Below are 17,289 nucleotides of genomic sequence, written 5' to 3' on the forward strand. Positions count from 1 at the left end.
GGGGGGGGTGGAACACCAGGCACCCTCTTGTGCGGTAATAGCTACTGGGGAAAAGGAAAAGGAAAAGGAGAAGGGTAAACTAAAGAAGACGACAGCTGGAGGAGAGAAGCCGAGGATGATGTCTGACGTGGAACCGAATGAGAATGTGATAATCTCGGTTATTCCGAGGAAGGATGGGGGAGGAAAGTGGGGATTTCTGCCCCTTTAAACCGAGTAACAGGCTTCAGAGGAGCCCTATGATTAGTGAAAGGACGGAGGTTGGAGTGATTGAGGAATCGGAGGGGTGCTTTGGGACTAGAGAGAGCGACCACAGTACGCCCGTAGCAGGGAAAGGGCTGGCCTACGCTAGAATGTTGACCAGGAGGGTAGTCGAGAGGAACGTCAGCGCGAAATCCACGAGATCGGCTATGGCTAGCGAAGCCGAGGATAGTGCGAGAAACGATACGCAGATTAGCGATGCTGACGACGAGAATCTTCTGATCTCCAGGGCTGAGTTGAAGGGGCTCACACAAGCCATGGTAGGGATGGTTAAAATGTTCAACATGGTGTTGAAGAGGCTGTTGAAAGTTGGACAAAGAGAAGGATGAAGGGATAAGGGCGATAGGCAGCATGATGAAAGGTATCCTATCTACCTTGGAGCAGTGTGGGGAACACAAGGAGAGAAGAAGAAGGAGAAGGAGAGAGCCTGCCGAGGTTGTGAAAAGGGCAGACGGGGCAGAGTTGGAGAGGGAAGTGACGATAGCCAAGGGCGGATATTCAAAAAGAAAGGTATTATCGCCGGCTGAAGGTATGAGAGCTGAGGAGTATAAGAGACCCCGAAGAGGAGAGGGCACATACGCTGAGGCGTGTGGGAGGGAGAATGGAGTGATAAAGGGTGACTACAGCGAGGACTCCGAAGGTTGGGTGAGGGTAGAAAAAGGAGGAGGGAGAGGAGAGCTCGCTTAGAGCAAGCTACACCGATGGTGCGCCCGGCAAGCAACCGGCGAGTTGGTACTGAAGAGAGGGGCGTACCAAGAAACCGGAGGAGGAAGGAAGCCATACTAATTAAGGTGGAGGAAGATTGTAAATGGCTTCAGGTGTATAAGAGGATAATGGCGGTGAGGAGTTCATTGGAGGGAGCCACGGCGGTCCGTAGGACGAGAGCGGGCCATATCCTGATTGAATTCGACAGGATGGTGGTTGTCGGTCTTGGGACCGCTGCTGTGGAACCTTGTGTATGATGGGCTCCTGAAGATGCTGGACCGCGTTAAGGATATCGAAGCAATGGCGTTCGCCGACCAAGAAACATCGACCCCCTCACCAGCAGGGAAGAGCTGGTGGAAGAAATCAGGCCACACTGGGGAATCGAGGAGAGTGGGAAGGTGGAAATTGAATCTATAAAGGCGGCACTATGGGCACGCAAGAAGCGGTAGTTGTCCTCCCGGTGAGTGGAGTGCCTAGTGACGAGAGAGAAAGGAGATTGAGAACTGGGCTAACGATAGCCTCCCTTAGGCAGTTAGCCAATGTTCGGCGCTGTTACAGGTGCCACATGTTGGGGCACGTGGCGGCAAGGTGTACTGTTGCATGTCCTGGCAGAAAGTTGTGTAGGAGGTGCGGCAGCGCTGAGTATAGTATGAAAGATTGCGATAGAGAACCGAGACGCGCCATGTGTCTGAAACACGGTGGTATAAATGCAAGGCATGTAACGGGTTCGTTGGCGTGCCCTATGGTGCGCTTAGGTGGTAGGAATAGACGGGTGCCCAATTAGTGTCTTACAAATAAACCTGAACAGGTGCAGGCTTGCTCAAGACCTGATGATGCAGTGCGTATGTGAAAGCAGGGTGGACATAGTGGTCATCTCCGAGCCCTATAGGCAGTTGCTTTATTTATTTAATGACGAGGGTGGGGATGCATCGGTATGGGTCACCCTATTTAATGGAAAACATGCGACGAGCGAGGCGCTGATAAGATATGTAGAGATTGTAGGGGTCAGGGTTGGTGATGTGCTTTGCGTCAGTAGGTATTGTTCCCCAATACGGGCAGGGACCAGTTCAACGATTATTTGAAGGAACTGGAAGGGGTCATAAAGGAAGGGAGGAAAGAAGCACCGGCGATTATGGTTGCCGGTGACTTTAATGCGAAATAGAGCCGCTGACAATGCTCATAGAGAGAAGCATGGTCACGATCCATTCCATGGGGATCAGTATGGCTTCAGGAGAAAGAGGGGGACTCTTGAAGCCCTGGATAGGATCGTCGCAGTTGCTGAAGAGTGTAGAAGGAAGGGCCTGGTGTGTGTTCTGGTCGTCCTTGATGTGAAGAACACCTTCAACGCTCTAAGGAGGGAGAGGATAATGGAGGAGATCCGAAGGAGATGGCTACCGGGACGGTTACAGGAGTTGTTAGCGGACTATCTGGCTGAAAGGAGAATATAGGTACACTGTCGGGACGATGTTGTAAGGAGGAACGTCTACGCAGGGGTCCAGCAGGGGTCGGTCTTAGGACCGTTACTGTGGAATCTAGTGTATGACAGGGTGCTGGAGGCGCTGGACCGGGAGAAGACGGAGGTCATCCTCTTAACAAGGAAGAGGATTCCGAAGATTTTTAATGTTGACGTGGGGGTTAGGGGGGGGAGATTTCCACTAGCCGTGTTGTGAAGTACCGAGGGGTAGTGTTGGATAGTGCTAGGAGATTCTCCTCCCACCTCAAAGCAGTTTGTGATAAAGCGGAACGGTTCTTGGGCGCCATACGGAGCCTACTCTCAAACGTCGGTGGGGCCAACGATTTAGTCAGGAGACTGTATTATGGGGTCTGGAAGTCTGTGGTACTAAATGGCGCAGCGATATGGGCCTCCTCTCTGGGAAGAGAAACAAATAGGTCGATCATGAGAAGGGTGCAAAGGGCAGCGTTGATCTGTACGTCAACCGCCTACCGTACGGTGTCACATGGGGCTCTGTGTGTGCTTACCGGTAGCATGACAATTTACATCAAGGCATGGTTGCGGTAGAAGCAGTATGTAGTAAAGAGACGGATCAATGAGAGTCCTGAAGAAATAGGACATGTTGGGCAGGAAGAAATGAAGGTTTTGGAGATGGAGACAGAGGACAGGTGGAGATTGGAGTGGGCGTTCCACAACCCCTACAATTGGACTAGGAGATCCGCTGATCTTCTACAAAATAAGGAGGAGGATCAACTACCATACGATGCAGATCCTTACGGGACACGGTATCTTTAACTGTTACCGTCATAAGATCGGCAAAGAGTCTCACACCAGCTGTTGGGATTGTGGTGCGGTGATCGATGACGCCGAGCATGTGATATTTTGGTGCCCTAGATGGGCGGAGGAGAGAACGGAGTTGGAGGTCGAGATCGATGAAGATTTTCAATTGGAGAACCGAGTCGTTGAGAAGATGGCAGCAGAAGAGCGGTTGTGGAACAGGTTTCATGACTTTTGTACAAAGGCGATGAAATGCTGGCTTTCTAAGGAAAGGGCGGTGGAGGTCAGGAGAAGATGGGAGGGAAGGAGGAGAAGAATGACCGGAGTCGAGGAGAGAGGATAAAGTATCGGGTACGTGGTGTAGAGGCCAACCTGAAGTAATGTCGAATGACTGTACCCGGTTGGTGCCTCGAGTACCGTAGCAGAGGGAAAATGAGGAGGGGTTTTTAGTGGGTATGGCGATGTCATCCGCCGAGTCCTACATAACCCGAAGACGCGGGTCTTTGGGTATGCGTAAAAGCATTTTCCCCTCCTCGCTATTAAATAAAAGGGACCTCGCAACGAACTCCAACAGGAGGGCCGGTGCAGGAGACCAGGAAGATGGTGCTCCCACTCCCTCCGCGGTCATCTGCGGTGACCCTAACGCTGAACGAGGAGAGGAAAACATCATAAGCTGAAGTGCTAGCGATGGCTACACAGAATGCCGAATTCGGCATTGAACGAGTTAAAATCAAAATGGCGATGACTGAGATTATCATTCTAGAAGTTCCCGGAGACAAAAAGAGGAAGAAGGCACCCGCGCTTACAGCATGGTTGACATAGGTCCTGGATCTGACCACGGTGAAAGTTGCGGCCCCAACGGCGGAGCTGAGGGTAACTAAGATCGACATCTCGGTCGGCAAGGAAGAACTTCGGGACACCCTGGAGAGGGCCGGAGGATGCAAGGCACTGGAAGTTTGAGTAGGAGACATGAAGACTTCCAGAGGTTGGGTCAGCTTGGATAAGATGCCCGACAGCAACAGCGGGGAAATTAAGTCAAGCGGGAGGAGGGTCGAAGTCTCCCCGAAGAAACTAATAGAAGCTACAGATGCTTAGAACTGGGACACGTGAGAGTGACCTGCAGGTCTACGGTAGACCGGGGGCAGCTATGGTACAGATGCGAAGGCATCGGTTACCAGGCCAAGAGCTGCTCTGCCACCGTGCCCGGGGGCCCGCTCTGTGAGTCGCTTGGTGCGCCACCCACAGAATGGGAGAGGCGGCGCATGCGTTCCGCCGAAAACTAAAGGGACGAGCCGGATTCGGGAGCCTGCTACGGGCAGGAGACAGGGCGACAACGCGAGAGATCTACCGCAAGAAGAGGAAAGAATCACGATTGGGGCAGATGGCCAGGGGGAAGCCATGGATATGGACTTAGTAAAGTAAATAAATTCATGCGGCTCCACCAGACCAACTTGGAGCGATCGAAGCGGGCATAAGACCTGCTCTTCCAGGCGATAAGGGAGAGCAGGGTTTTTCTGGCAATGGTAGCCGAGCCCTATTTACAATATACATACAATATACATACATAGTATACATACTAGACCCCCCTAACTGGATCGCAGACATGGTCGGCTTAGCCGCTATGACGTGGATGTCAGCACCGAGCACATCCGCCGCAGAGATCCTGCTTGAGCAGGGCAAGGGGTATGCCGCGATCGAGTGGGCTGGGATGGTAGTGGTGGGCATATATGTTTTCCTGAACAGTGGCCTGGTCGCGTTTGAGGAGTTCCTGGGCGTGTTTAGCGATTGCGTGAGACGATACCTTTCACGTCAGGTCCTCGTCCTGGGAGACTTTAACGCTCACTCCTCGCAATGGGGAACACAAGGACAGATGCTCGGGGCCGGGTGCTATCAGACTGGGCTGCGGGCCTCGGGCTCCTCTTACTTAACAGAGGCTCGACCAGCACATGCGTGGCATGGAGAAGATGTTCCGTCGTCGATATTACATGGGGTACCCCCAATGCCTTCCGGCGGGTCTCAGGCTCGGCCTTCCGGCGGGTCTCAGGCTCGAGAGTAGCCGAAGGGGTTGAGACTCTCGCAGTCCACCTGTATATATTCATCGAGGTCGGCCCGGAGACAATATCCGCGTGACAAACCTGCGGCATTAGGGGAATGGAACTCTCCAGCCCGCCACCAAGATGGTTCCTCAAGGATAGAGACAACGAGATGCACCAGACAGCAGCCCGTGACGCGGCCTAGAACTGGGACGCCCGTACAGAGAAGACCAACATGTACGAGGAGGCGGAGAACCTTCGCCGAGACATCAAAGCGGCATGTGATGCGTCAATGACGCGCTCCGTGCCAGGGGTTAGACTGGTGGACCTGGAGATCGCAGAGCTACGGATAAAGTGCATTCGGGCCCGCAGGCGGTTCTAGAGAGCCCGCTGTCGGCGGCTTTATGACGAGGAAGAAATCTACTTTTGAGTCTGTACGATAAATTGTTTTACTAATAATGAATAGAGAAGGGGTCTTCTAACACTCCATACATCTACCCATGTTGATGGGTTATTATTAATTATTATTAGCCATAAGTATATAGGAGGGAAGTATTTGCGCACTTTTACTCACTGGCGTTTACTGGAGAACTAAGCCCTTGCTTGTGCAGTGTTAGGAGGTTACGAGTGTTAGGTTCTGACCTATCAAACCTGGACAGGCACCTTGGCCGACATCACACGGATGCTCGCATCCAGTGGGGATGTCAATATTGTGAAAGGAGTTTCCCGAAGCTCCATGGGGCAAAATGCCACATTCCAAAGTGTAGTGGCACTAGTCAAAGGAAAGAAGGAGCGTACAAATGCAAATTTTGCCCCATGAGCTTCTGTACTCAAAGAGGATTATCTACCCACGAATGGCATGCGCACCCTGCCATGAGAAATGAAAAAAGTAGGAGAACGGGCTCTTGTGAGAGCTCGATGAAATTTATAATAGTGAAAAATTGCCAAATGTTGAAATTAGCAAAGTCCTCACTAACAGGACAGTTGAGCAAATAAAATACAAGAGAAAAATATTCTAAAATACAAGAGAAAGATAAATAGCTAGTGAGAATACAAGTCCTCAAGAGTTTACCGAGGAGACAGAGGGAGGGTGCGATCCCGTTAATTCAGGCAATGCGCGGACATGCGTTTAGCCTGTAACTAGCGGGGAAACATATAATGAGGAGCCTACCCATCAGTGGAGACTCCAACTAGAGTACGAAATAGAGAGAGTAACCGAGGTGTCCCCGTCGTTGAAGGAGGTTAACGCTCGGTTAACAGATATTTGGGCAAAATACAAGGAAAATAAAGAGGCCCTAACAAATAATTAAAATGAATTTATTTATACATCTCTATACGGAGCGCTAGAGAATGTTAAAATTAAAAATGACAAAAACAAAAGTAATTCAAAATCCCAAAATAGAAGATATTATAATAGTAAGAATAATAATAGAAATAAAGGGAAGAAATACTCCTACGCACGTTGCCAGGATTTGTTTAAGGAATGTCTAAGAAAGTTGTCCGACGTTGTCGTTAACAACGATCGTGCATACCTGGAACCAACCAGGCAGCCACCGGAAGAGAGTGAAGTGAGGACGCTTTATGAAGATTTATGGCGTCGGGCAGAACCAACCAATCTCCCAATCCCAGGAAGTAGAACCTCTGAGCTGGTAATAAACGAATTGTTTCCGCCGATAACCGCCGAGGATGTGAGCGAGAAACTTAATAAAATTAGGGAAAAGGCTGCGGCAGTAGTGGATGGATTTCAAAAAGAACATTTAATGATATCTGGCCTGCCCGCAATACTAGCTAAAATTTGTAATATATTAATTTATAGTTCCCATTTTCCGACAGTATGAAAGGAAAATAGGCCTACACCAATTTCAAAGCAAAGAAACCAAGCAACCAGGTGGAGAATTGGAGGCCTAAAACAATAGGCCCCATTCTCGGCCGAATTTTCTTCTCCATCCGAGGCGGAAGGATGAGAAAAGGTATTGTGTAAAATTTAAGGCAAGAAGGTTTTACATCTGAAAATGGATGTAAAATAAACATCGATCTACTGAACGTTGCTTTAAATTATAGTAAAAGAAATAACGGGGGGATATTCACAATTGTGGATATCTCAAAGGCATTTGACACAATATCCCATTCGGAGTTAAGCAGGGTGACCCTCTGTCGCCACTGCTATTCAACTTATGCCTAGAACCGCTGCTGGAAATGATTGAGGAGCAAACCCGTGGCATCATTATCAGTTGTGAAAGAAAAATATCGATCCTGGCTTTCGCTGACGACATTGTTCTACTTGGTGAAGATGAGAGGGAGGCACAACAAGAATTAATATACTCCATTAATATCTGAAGAGCCTGGGGATGAACATATCTGGTGAGAAGAGCCAAACGTTCCAGATGGTCGCCAAAAAGGACACATGATTCATAAAAGAACCGCGAATTAGGCTCGAAAATGTCAACATACCAACGGTTGACCCAGATGAGGCCTTCAGGTATTTAGGCGCCAAAATGGGGCCTTGGAACGGTATCCATTATGGCATCATAGTACTAGAAATTCTGAGCATGGTCAGAAGAGTTAGAAAATTCTCTCTGAAGCCATGCTAGAAAATTGAGTTAATTACGAAGTATACCTTCCATCGATATATTTACCATTTCCTTATAAATCTACCAAGTGACAATGTCTTAAAATTATTAGACAGCGAAGTCAGGCAGGATATAAAGGTCATATTACATCTTGTGCATTGGACAGCCACTGGTTTCTTTTATGCTCCAAAAGCAAAAGGGGGATTAGGGCTACCGAGACTTGAACATATTATCAAACTTGGTACCGTAAAAAGCGCATTAAACAATAAGAATTCAGCCGATCCAGCGGTATCTAGCTTGATCAATGGAGAAAACGACAGCAAGCTAAAGAAAATCGCAAACTCTCTAAGGATCAATTGACCGGCCACTTCCGAAGAGGTAGAAAAAGCTAGAAAGCGACTAAAGAGCGGACATATTAAACAATGGCAAGAGTTGAGAAGTCAGGGACATGGAGTAAATGACTTCTCAAAGAGTAAAACTGGCAACGTGTGGCTCGAGGAGTATAATCTGTTCAAGCCCTCGAGATTCATCGATGGCGTAAGACTTAGGACAAACACTTTTGGGACACGGACTGTATTGGCACGGACCGACAAAAGAATTTATGTAACCTCAAGTGAGCGCCTCGACTTGGGCGCCTATGAAATCTTCCTCCACGAAAAAAAGAGAAAAAAAGATTAATAACTCTAGGACTAATTATGTAAATACCCTATATACAGCATAACAGTTCAATGCTAATATAAACTATAAGTATTAATTAATTGATTATTATTATTATTATCAATATTAATACAGATTATTACTACAGTTTAATAGCATAATTGTGAATGTCTCTAAAAATATAATATCCATATTACGTTGTTTTGACATTAAAATTTAGTATTTATCTTACATTGTATTTTGCGTGTTAAAGATATGTATAAAACAATTGATTTTTATAACAGTTTGCATAATGTACATATAATATTAAATACATTAATTAAACACAGATATATCAATTTTCTCTAAGTAAGTGCATATTTATCAAATTTATCCTGCATGCACTTTATATATGTCGGAAATGAAAGGACACCGGGACCTTGCTTTGGAATTCTTCGGAAAACCCCCAATATTTTGCCACTATAACTTAACTGGATTATAATTGTTTGAGATTTGTGATAAGGAGCTTGGGCTCGAGGCGACAATCAGTTACCGAACGTAGCCGCGGTCACGGGATGAACACTTTGTCTAACAAAGATATGGAGTAATTCTATAGCTCTCCTCAAAAGAAATATTTGTGGCGGCACGCGACAGTAAACATTCCAACGGTTTCTGTTCCGTGGCTCGTTACACGCAGATCCTATTCTTGGAGTAAGATGATTGCCAGATGTCGATGCGTCTCCGCAGTGGGTGTTCAGCTAGCCCAAGTGCCGTTATAAATACTAAGATCTAGTTACCTAAAGTCCTTCAAACAGACAAACAGTCTTTGTCCCAACTACGGGAAGATAGGCGAGATCTATTTTTTCAACGAACGACGTCTCCCAATAGCAACTTTCCCTCGAGGGCGGCTAACATCTTTTTCTAACCACCGATATGGAGATTGACCAATTAGCAGCAATGTCAATTTCCCTTACTCGGAAAGTCATTCTCTCTTGTGATCTCATCGACGAAAAGAGTAACGCCTTATGATCAGTGAATTTTACGCGTTTTATTAACAAAGAGTCCGACTTAGATTTTGTGAGCACGTATATCTATCATTCCGTTGACCGCGGATTCGTTATCGAACCTAAGGCCATTGTCACTAGTGTCGCGAGCACCTAATCACCGTGGTTGATTGTCAAATCCGTGGTATCCATACTTGTGTTAATAAACCGTACCTTTGTTATACAATAACGATGGCTAATTCCAATGAAGATTTATCAAACACCCTCAACCCTATCCACAATGCCACCCCGACATATATATGTATGTCGGGTTTACATTAGAATTAGTGTTAGGGGCGTGAAGCGAATCTTCGTTTGGATTACACGTCGTCGTTATGCAGTAGAGAAGACATTGGCTAGTGCAAATACGATTACCATAGAACCGGACAAGTAACCGTGGTAATTAGATACTCGAGAGACTAATGACAATGATCCTAGGTTCAATAACGAATCCGCGGTCGACGGGATGATAGATGAACGTGCTTACAAAATCTAAGTCGGACGCGTAATATTTACTGGTCGTAAGGTGTTAAGATTTATAACGGGCCCTCAGGCTAGCTGAACATGTACTGCGGATGACGCATCGACATCTGGCAATCATCTTACTCGAGGAATAGGGTCTGCGTGTAGCGAGCCACGGGACAGAAACCGTTCGAATGTTTACTGTCGCGTGCCGCTACAAATATTTCTTTTAAGGAGAGTTATAGAATTACTCCATTACCTTCGTTAGACGAAGCGTTCATCCCGTGACCGCAGCTACGTTCGGCGACTGGCTGTCGCCTCGAGCCCAAGCTCATTATCACAACTCTCGAACAATTACAATCGGATTGAATAACTACAATTGTTTAATTATAGCTATAGTAGAGTCCAGATTACAATGTTGCGGGATTATCCAAAATTCCAAAGGCTCCGGTGTTCTTTCATCTCCGACATACATATAATAAATAAATAAGCAATATATAAAACGTAAATAGAGCAAAGATATAGTGTCCTCTACATAGAAAACTAACTCGATACCTATTTACAGGCATCAAGAGCTCCTTTGCATGATACAAGGCCATCATCGATTTATCATTATCTCTAAAAGTAAGTACCTCATATATACATACTGCATAAAGTATAATAATTCATTGTCATTATATAATAAATAGGCAAATCAAAATAATACTAACTCGTCTTACATATCAACTAACGATGATCCATTATTATAATAGAAATAGATATCATAATGGGGCGCATACAGTTGGGTAGAATGACGGCAAGCCGTTTAATTACAACTGTAGGTTTTAATTGCAATGTTTTTATGGATTTTCCCGAGGTTTCAGAGGGAAGGCACCGGTGTCCTCTTATCTCCGACATGTATATCTTGCAAAGCACCGTGCATATTTACTGTATATTGTAATGCATAAACTTCTACAGCCTAACAAGGAGAGGACACAGTTGTTTGGACATCGGTTCTTACAAAAATTTTGCTTATAAATCTAGGACAAAAATAAACCGATCCATATTCTGATGTTTTAGTCAATACCCATTATTTGGGAAGGTATTAAATATAATTAGTCCATATTGTGGAAACAATAAGTTCTATGGAGGAATTGTGGACTTGATTTATTAAACGTTATTATTCGTGTCGTAACCGTCGAATATATTAAAAATGATAAATTAGAGTACAGATAATGTTCGCTGAGATGCTCGTACAGAGTATAAATCGCAAAGTAAAATTGCTAATTAATACTCAGTAAATACTCGCTAGATAATCGTCGATAACTCGGTAGATAGCTCATCAATACAGAAAGATACTAGATACTCGTAATCACTCAAGAATACTCGTAAAATACTGAACTCTTTTCTGAAATTCGAATTCGTCTTCGTTCGATGATTGCACCTAGCGGCGACATTGTTTTGCCCGGAGTTTATTTGTCGTTACGTTTCGTGCGTCAAGGCGGTGTCAATGTCCCGAGGGAAAACAACAACATGAGTTGCTCTCGATTCGCATCGTGTTCTAACTTATGTGACGCTACAGTTCTTATTAGTTCTCGATTCATGGGGTGGGCAAACAGATGCTGCTTACTTTAATAGTACTCTTACAAATGACGATGAAAATTTTATGTAAATATCAGAAATTATTCCGTTACATTGTGGTTCCTATTACTATCTCTGACATTTACTTTTTCCACCAAGTACACTTTCTGTGAACAGATTATAAAATTCGCAATCTATACATATCAAGAAAATTCCCGGAAGATTAGTTAATTAAACAAATGTTACCGTTAATTTTTTATTATTTTATTAAATACTATGAATATTCATACATTTAATTGTTAATTTTCCTATTAATCCAAGATAGGATGCAGCAGTTTACTATAGTATTAGTATGTAGCGACACATGAGTCATAGGACAAATTGAACCGGGAGCGACTCATATTGTTGTACCTGGAAGTATTAACGCTGTTTTGCATTTGCGAAGTTCTAGAATAAACGAACTCCAGACAAAAACAGTATCGTCGTTATGAGTAATCGTCAACCGGAATCAAATATGACCTTCTATAAGTCCGCCGGACAATATAAACAGACGGGCATTCTCTCTAGGATAGACTAGAAAACGAACCAGTATAGTGAAGAATATAGCTAATTATCACGACGAGTCATACGAACGACAGTTACAACCGACCTACACTATCTCTGTACTTGTACTTGAAGTAATTTCAATATAATTGACTGTTACATTTCCACTCGTCTCTTTAATAACTAACACGTTTAATATCACCTCAAGTATAAGAAAAAGTAAATATAGTTTTGTTAATATTTCGAAATTTTTTATTTCTATTGTATCCTCTTATCATTATTGTATGAAAATCATAAGTATCACAATGGAAATTTTCAAGTTAACCATGGCCGAGGAAAGCATCGCAGTGAGATCAAACGTTCAAGTCCTTCTCACAGCTTCTTTTTCGATTACCGTGGTATTGTGTTTCATAAATTTTTATCACAATATGTTACGATCCATAGAGAATACTATTTGAGCGTTTCGCGCCAATTGTACGAAGCAATTCGAAGGATTTGTGAAACGATCACTCGTAGAAATTGTACTACTATAACACATCAGCTCATGTATCACTACTGACTCGGGAGTTTCTCGCCAAAATAACATTTACAGTCACCATATTGACCTGATCGGTCCCTTGCGATTATTTGTTATTCTCCAAAATGACAAAATAAAACAAAAGTCGTTATGCGAGTTATGCACTATAGAAGAAAGTGCTTTTAGAAATGTGTTCATGACTGAAAGACACGCTGGCAAAAATATACTGTATTCTGTTGAGGTTGACTGATAGAAGAACGAGTGGATGAATTTGCAATAGAAAAATATATTGAAATAAATAAAGGTATAAGTATAATGTTTAAGTTTATGCTGATTCAGATCCTTACTTTCTTAATGTTACAATACAATAGAATCGATAGGGAGCACGTTCATTTATAGCAAAAGGACATTACCAAGAAAATTAACCTTATAGTTTTAGCGAAAGGCTACAAGGAACATAAATAGAAATCTATTTATTAGTTCCTTTGTTCCAAAACCTTATAACCCAAAACAAATGTATATTCAAGGGTACAACAATATGGACCTCTCCTTATTTAGAATAATTTTTGTTGAAGTTGTCACCACTTCTAAGAAAACTCTATATCTGATCTTTTTAGTTTTCTCATGCACTGAAGCCATCGACAGCGTATAGACAAAAGAATGGGACGAAGGTAGACCATAAACAGCTGACAGGCGATGATGGCTTCGGGGTTTTCAGTTATAGGGTAACATTGCTAGCGTGCGGATGTGGACCAGCTCAAACTATATTCCCACTTGTACTTACACACTTCTGTATTAAAATATATTTTCTACCTTATAATTTATCCTCGCGTTTCTCTGTTTATACATCTAGTAACCTCAACAATTTTGTTTCATTAAATTCTATTTTCTGCGTAATGGAGGTCTCTAGGTCACGAATATACATAAATAAAGATGTAGAGTTTTTTTTGAAGTAATTACTTCAACATATTCAAAGGGAATAACTTAAATATAGATGAACAAATAAATATTTTCTTAAATGAGGAAACAATTCAACGATATTTTTGATCGTGTGAGGGGAGGGGCGGGAGAAAAAGAGGAAAGTAAAAAATGATATGCAGGTTGGTAAAGGTTCAGAAGAAAAGTCTGGGATAAAATGTAATGATTAAGAAAAATGTGGGACATGAAACATGTTATATAAAATATACTTTATATATTCTAATTTGGCTCATATATGTGATATAAAAAATGTATATTACAAACCATTTAGTAGAATATAAGTACTAATGTTTAATCTGAGTTTCTGTAATTTTGATAGTTTTGTTTTATTTTTTTATTTTTATATTTTTATATTTTCTATAGTTTTGTACTTTTGTATTTTTAAACGTTTTCTATAATTCTATATTCAAGTAATAGTATAAAAAGAAGAATACAAAGAGTATGGAATGGCAACGCATGTAACGGTACGTGAATGTTACGCATGCGCAAATAACCAGGAGAGGATGTATAGGAATCGAGGGTTCGTTGGACAAAGAAAACGTTTTTTAGGAATACGTTATGTTTATGTCAACTATATACCAAATAATTAAAGAAAAATAAATAACATCGGACAACTAATTAGTTATCCGAAGAGGAAAAGGAAAACATTTGCTAAATGAAATGGCGCGATCAACCTCCGAAAGCAAGATTGCGATGGTTGGCGTTAAAAGTTGGGTTGCACACAAACAATTTCAAATTGGAGTTCAACCGCTAACCGCGACAAGGCCACCGTGATCTTTACTCTTTTCCATACGCAGGCGGCACGTTATAAATAGAGATCTCACTCCGTTGGTCCGATGTTTTTAATTATACTTTTAATACAGGGCTTATCGGATCAAGCAGGATCATGGTTATTTGTAAACATTCATTGGCAAAGGCACGCATTACATCATTTAAATCCGCCATAATAAAAAGGAAACATATGATTACATGCATCTTGTAATAAAGATAATAAAAAGAGACTCACCATACCAACATAAGAGAAGATTTATAATGATTTACTTGACAGGAGAATAGGTTTAGTTGAATAACACGAAATCCGTACATAGGTTTCTGGAGATCCAAAGACTTTGAGCACCCTAAGAAATTAAGGGAAGTTAGATAAATGGAAAAATTAAAATTGAAACATGATTATTTAATAAGAGTACCGTATTGAATTATATATTTAATGCATGCAATTAAGTTAAAATGTTACAATATTTTGTCATTATTTGTTCGAATTTCATCAAATGCTTTTAAATAAGAAAATTTTGATAAAAACAAATAACTTACAGCATTAAAATAAAAAATTGTATTATCTTTATACCGTAATTTATTGATAAATTATAAATGTATTTATAGCTATAACATTCAGAATATTCTCAGGATATGTCTTGTTTCACTTGCTAAAATTTTTTGGCGGAATGTTATCTAACATACATGATTAAAGCACACTCTTCTGTTAATCATTGATCAATTAAATTGGTCTTGTTCTTAAAATCTTAACGAATTCCATAATCAATGTTTCAGAATATACAGAAAAAAATAATTTTAAAGCGATCTGATCTGCATAAAAAGAGAACATTCTCAAGTTTAACAATGCAATGTTGCAATATTTTTACATTTATAAAAGAAATGTTGACATCTTTAAACAAAATAATCCAGCAGCGCTTCACATAGTTTGGATTATTAAAATATAATTTCACTTGATACAATTTTTGGCGGATCAAAAATTTTTACCATTAATGAAGATGTAGATTATTGTACATTTGATAATAGTAATAATTGTACAAATAAGTTATGACAAAAAGTAGAAGAGCAAATAAAGGTTTAATACTTCAATGCTTGCTTATCATCTATTAATGTTAATACAAATAAAGATAGGTTTTAACGTATATTAACACATTGAAAAATTGTTTGTATATATAAGTAACTATGTGCTTCAAAATCTCACCAATATTAGTGGTTTCCTGTCTGTTATTTCATATCTAATACAATTGTATATCTATACTCACAATTTAATTTACGAAATGTAACAGTGATATATGAGCAATATGGATATCATTAACTACTGCTGGAATACATTTGAAACAATCTTGGCAGTTCAATCTTCTGATTCCATAAGAATCTATACATACGTCTATACACGGGTGCTACCTTTATTTATTCTGCAACATAAACAAATTGATATTGTAATTTTACCATAGAACTTTACAAGACTATGATATAAAGAGAGCATATAAACATATATATACAGGGTGGTTGGTAACTGGCGGTACAAGCGGAAAAGGGGTGCTTCTACACGAAAAAAGAAGTCGAAAATATAGAATAAAAATTTTTCCTTAAAATATAAAAATATAAAAAATTTAATATAAAATATAAAAATATTTGCAAATATATACAATTTTTATATACATCTGAAATCTAGCCCATACCGCTTTATGACTTTAAGCACTGTTTGAACGTATTTCCTGCTAATATAATATTTACACTGGGATGTCTCTTTATTTTTTTATAGACAAGAAATTTTGTTCTTGTTATATAATATGACGAAGTGTGGTAAAAGGTACTACGATAATATGGCAAATTTGTAAGTTTTAATTAAAATAATAGGAATAAGAAAATATTTTACAATTAAAAATGAACCTTTGAAACCTATTATCTTGTGTCAATAAGGATAGAAATTAAATAAATTTCGTATATCGCATCGCAAACTGAACTATGAAAATTGCAGTTATCGTTAATGTTATCGATCCTCACGTAGGCCCATACTAATAATCACAAATAGGTATTTTATTACTTAATTTTCTTCGGTTTTGTACATATTCCTTAGTAGTCGTGTATTAGTATTAGATAAAGAAGTACGAACCTACCTACACAGTTAATAAAGATACAATTGAATTAAGAACATAAATTCTGTATTTTTGAATACATATTACACATTTATTTCCCTTATCTACGATCTTGATCTACGTCTAGACCGTCTGGATCTACGATCTTATTTATTTATCTATTATACATATGGTTCGATATATTTGGTATACAACAACAATATAGGTTAAATTACATAAAACATATCTGTTTCATATTAGAATAACTTAAGCAAAATCTTTGGTTATATAAGCATATATAAAATATTTACCTTAAATAAATCAATGGTTGGTCAAGTGTTACATCTTTTATATTAGTATATTCTCTTCTATCAAAATTTAACAGATTAACTTTATAATTCTTTGTTTAGCATTCATTATCAACTGATATATATATCCATATCGTAGGCATCCTTCAACCTGACGCACATGTGACCATGTGCGAATCCACAAAACGACTGTGTGGTGCCTCGTGTCGGTCAACCACTATTACTTAGAATTGCTTACAGTACTGCTCCTTGATTGGCTACAATTCAGCAGTATAACATGGTACCTGCGCACATCCTTGCGCAAATATTTAAGAATATAAACGTATAATATTTGTACTTTAAGATTGATTAAATAGATATGTAAGTACAATTTTAACAAGTCGTCTTAACAAGATCTTTATGCGCACATCATACATTAAACATGATACATGTAAAGTATGTATAACATTTAAGATACATGTATCTATGAATGTATAGTGAAAAACAGAAGTGTTCGTGCAGTTGGAATGTAGAAATAACAGAAGCAATATTCCCTACATTATTTAAATACATGTCGGAGATAAGAGGACACCGGTGCCTTCTCTCTGAAACCTCGGG

At 40.8% G+C, this 17,289-nt stretch overlaps 2 long non-coding RNA genes across 2 annotated transcripts; both read right to left on the reverse strand.

Annotated features, from left to right (window-relative positions):
- Positions 1-12,429: 12,429 nt before the first annotated feature.
- On the reverse strand, positions 12,430-13,421 carry LOC117152055. The gene is made up of 2 exons (XR_004462280.1): positions 13,371-13,421; positions 12,430-13,313 (listed from the first exon to the last, which is right to left on the reverse strand). It is a non-coding gene; the product is annotated as an uncharacterized LOC117152055 (long non-coding RNA).
- Positions 13,422-14,315: 894 nt separating this feature from the next.
- On the reverse strand, positions 14,316-16,932 carry LOC105681167. The gene is made up of 3 exons (XR_001102502.3): positions 16,696-16,932; positions 15,569-15,721; positions 14,316-14,653 (listed from the first exon to the last, which is right to left on the reverse strand). It is a non-coding gene; the product is annotated as an uncharacterized LOC105681167 (long non-coding RNA).
- Between the last annotated feature and the right edge of the window lie 357 nt (positions 16,933-17,289).

The sequence above is a fragment of the Bombus impatiens genome, unplaced genomic scaffold (assembly GCF_000188095.3).
Source record: "Bombus impatiens unplaced genomic scaffold, BIMP_2.2 scf_0635, whole genome shotgun sequence".
Classification (NCBI taxonomy): Eukaryota; Metazoa; Arthropoda; class Insecta; order Hymenoptera; family Apidae; genus Bombus; species Bombus impatiens.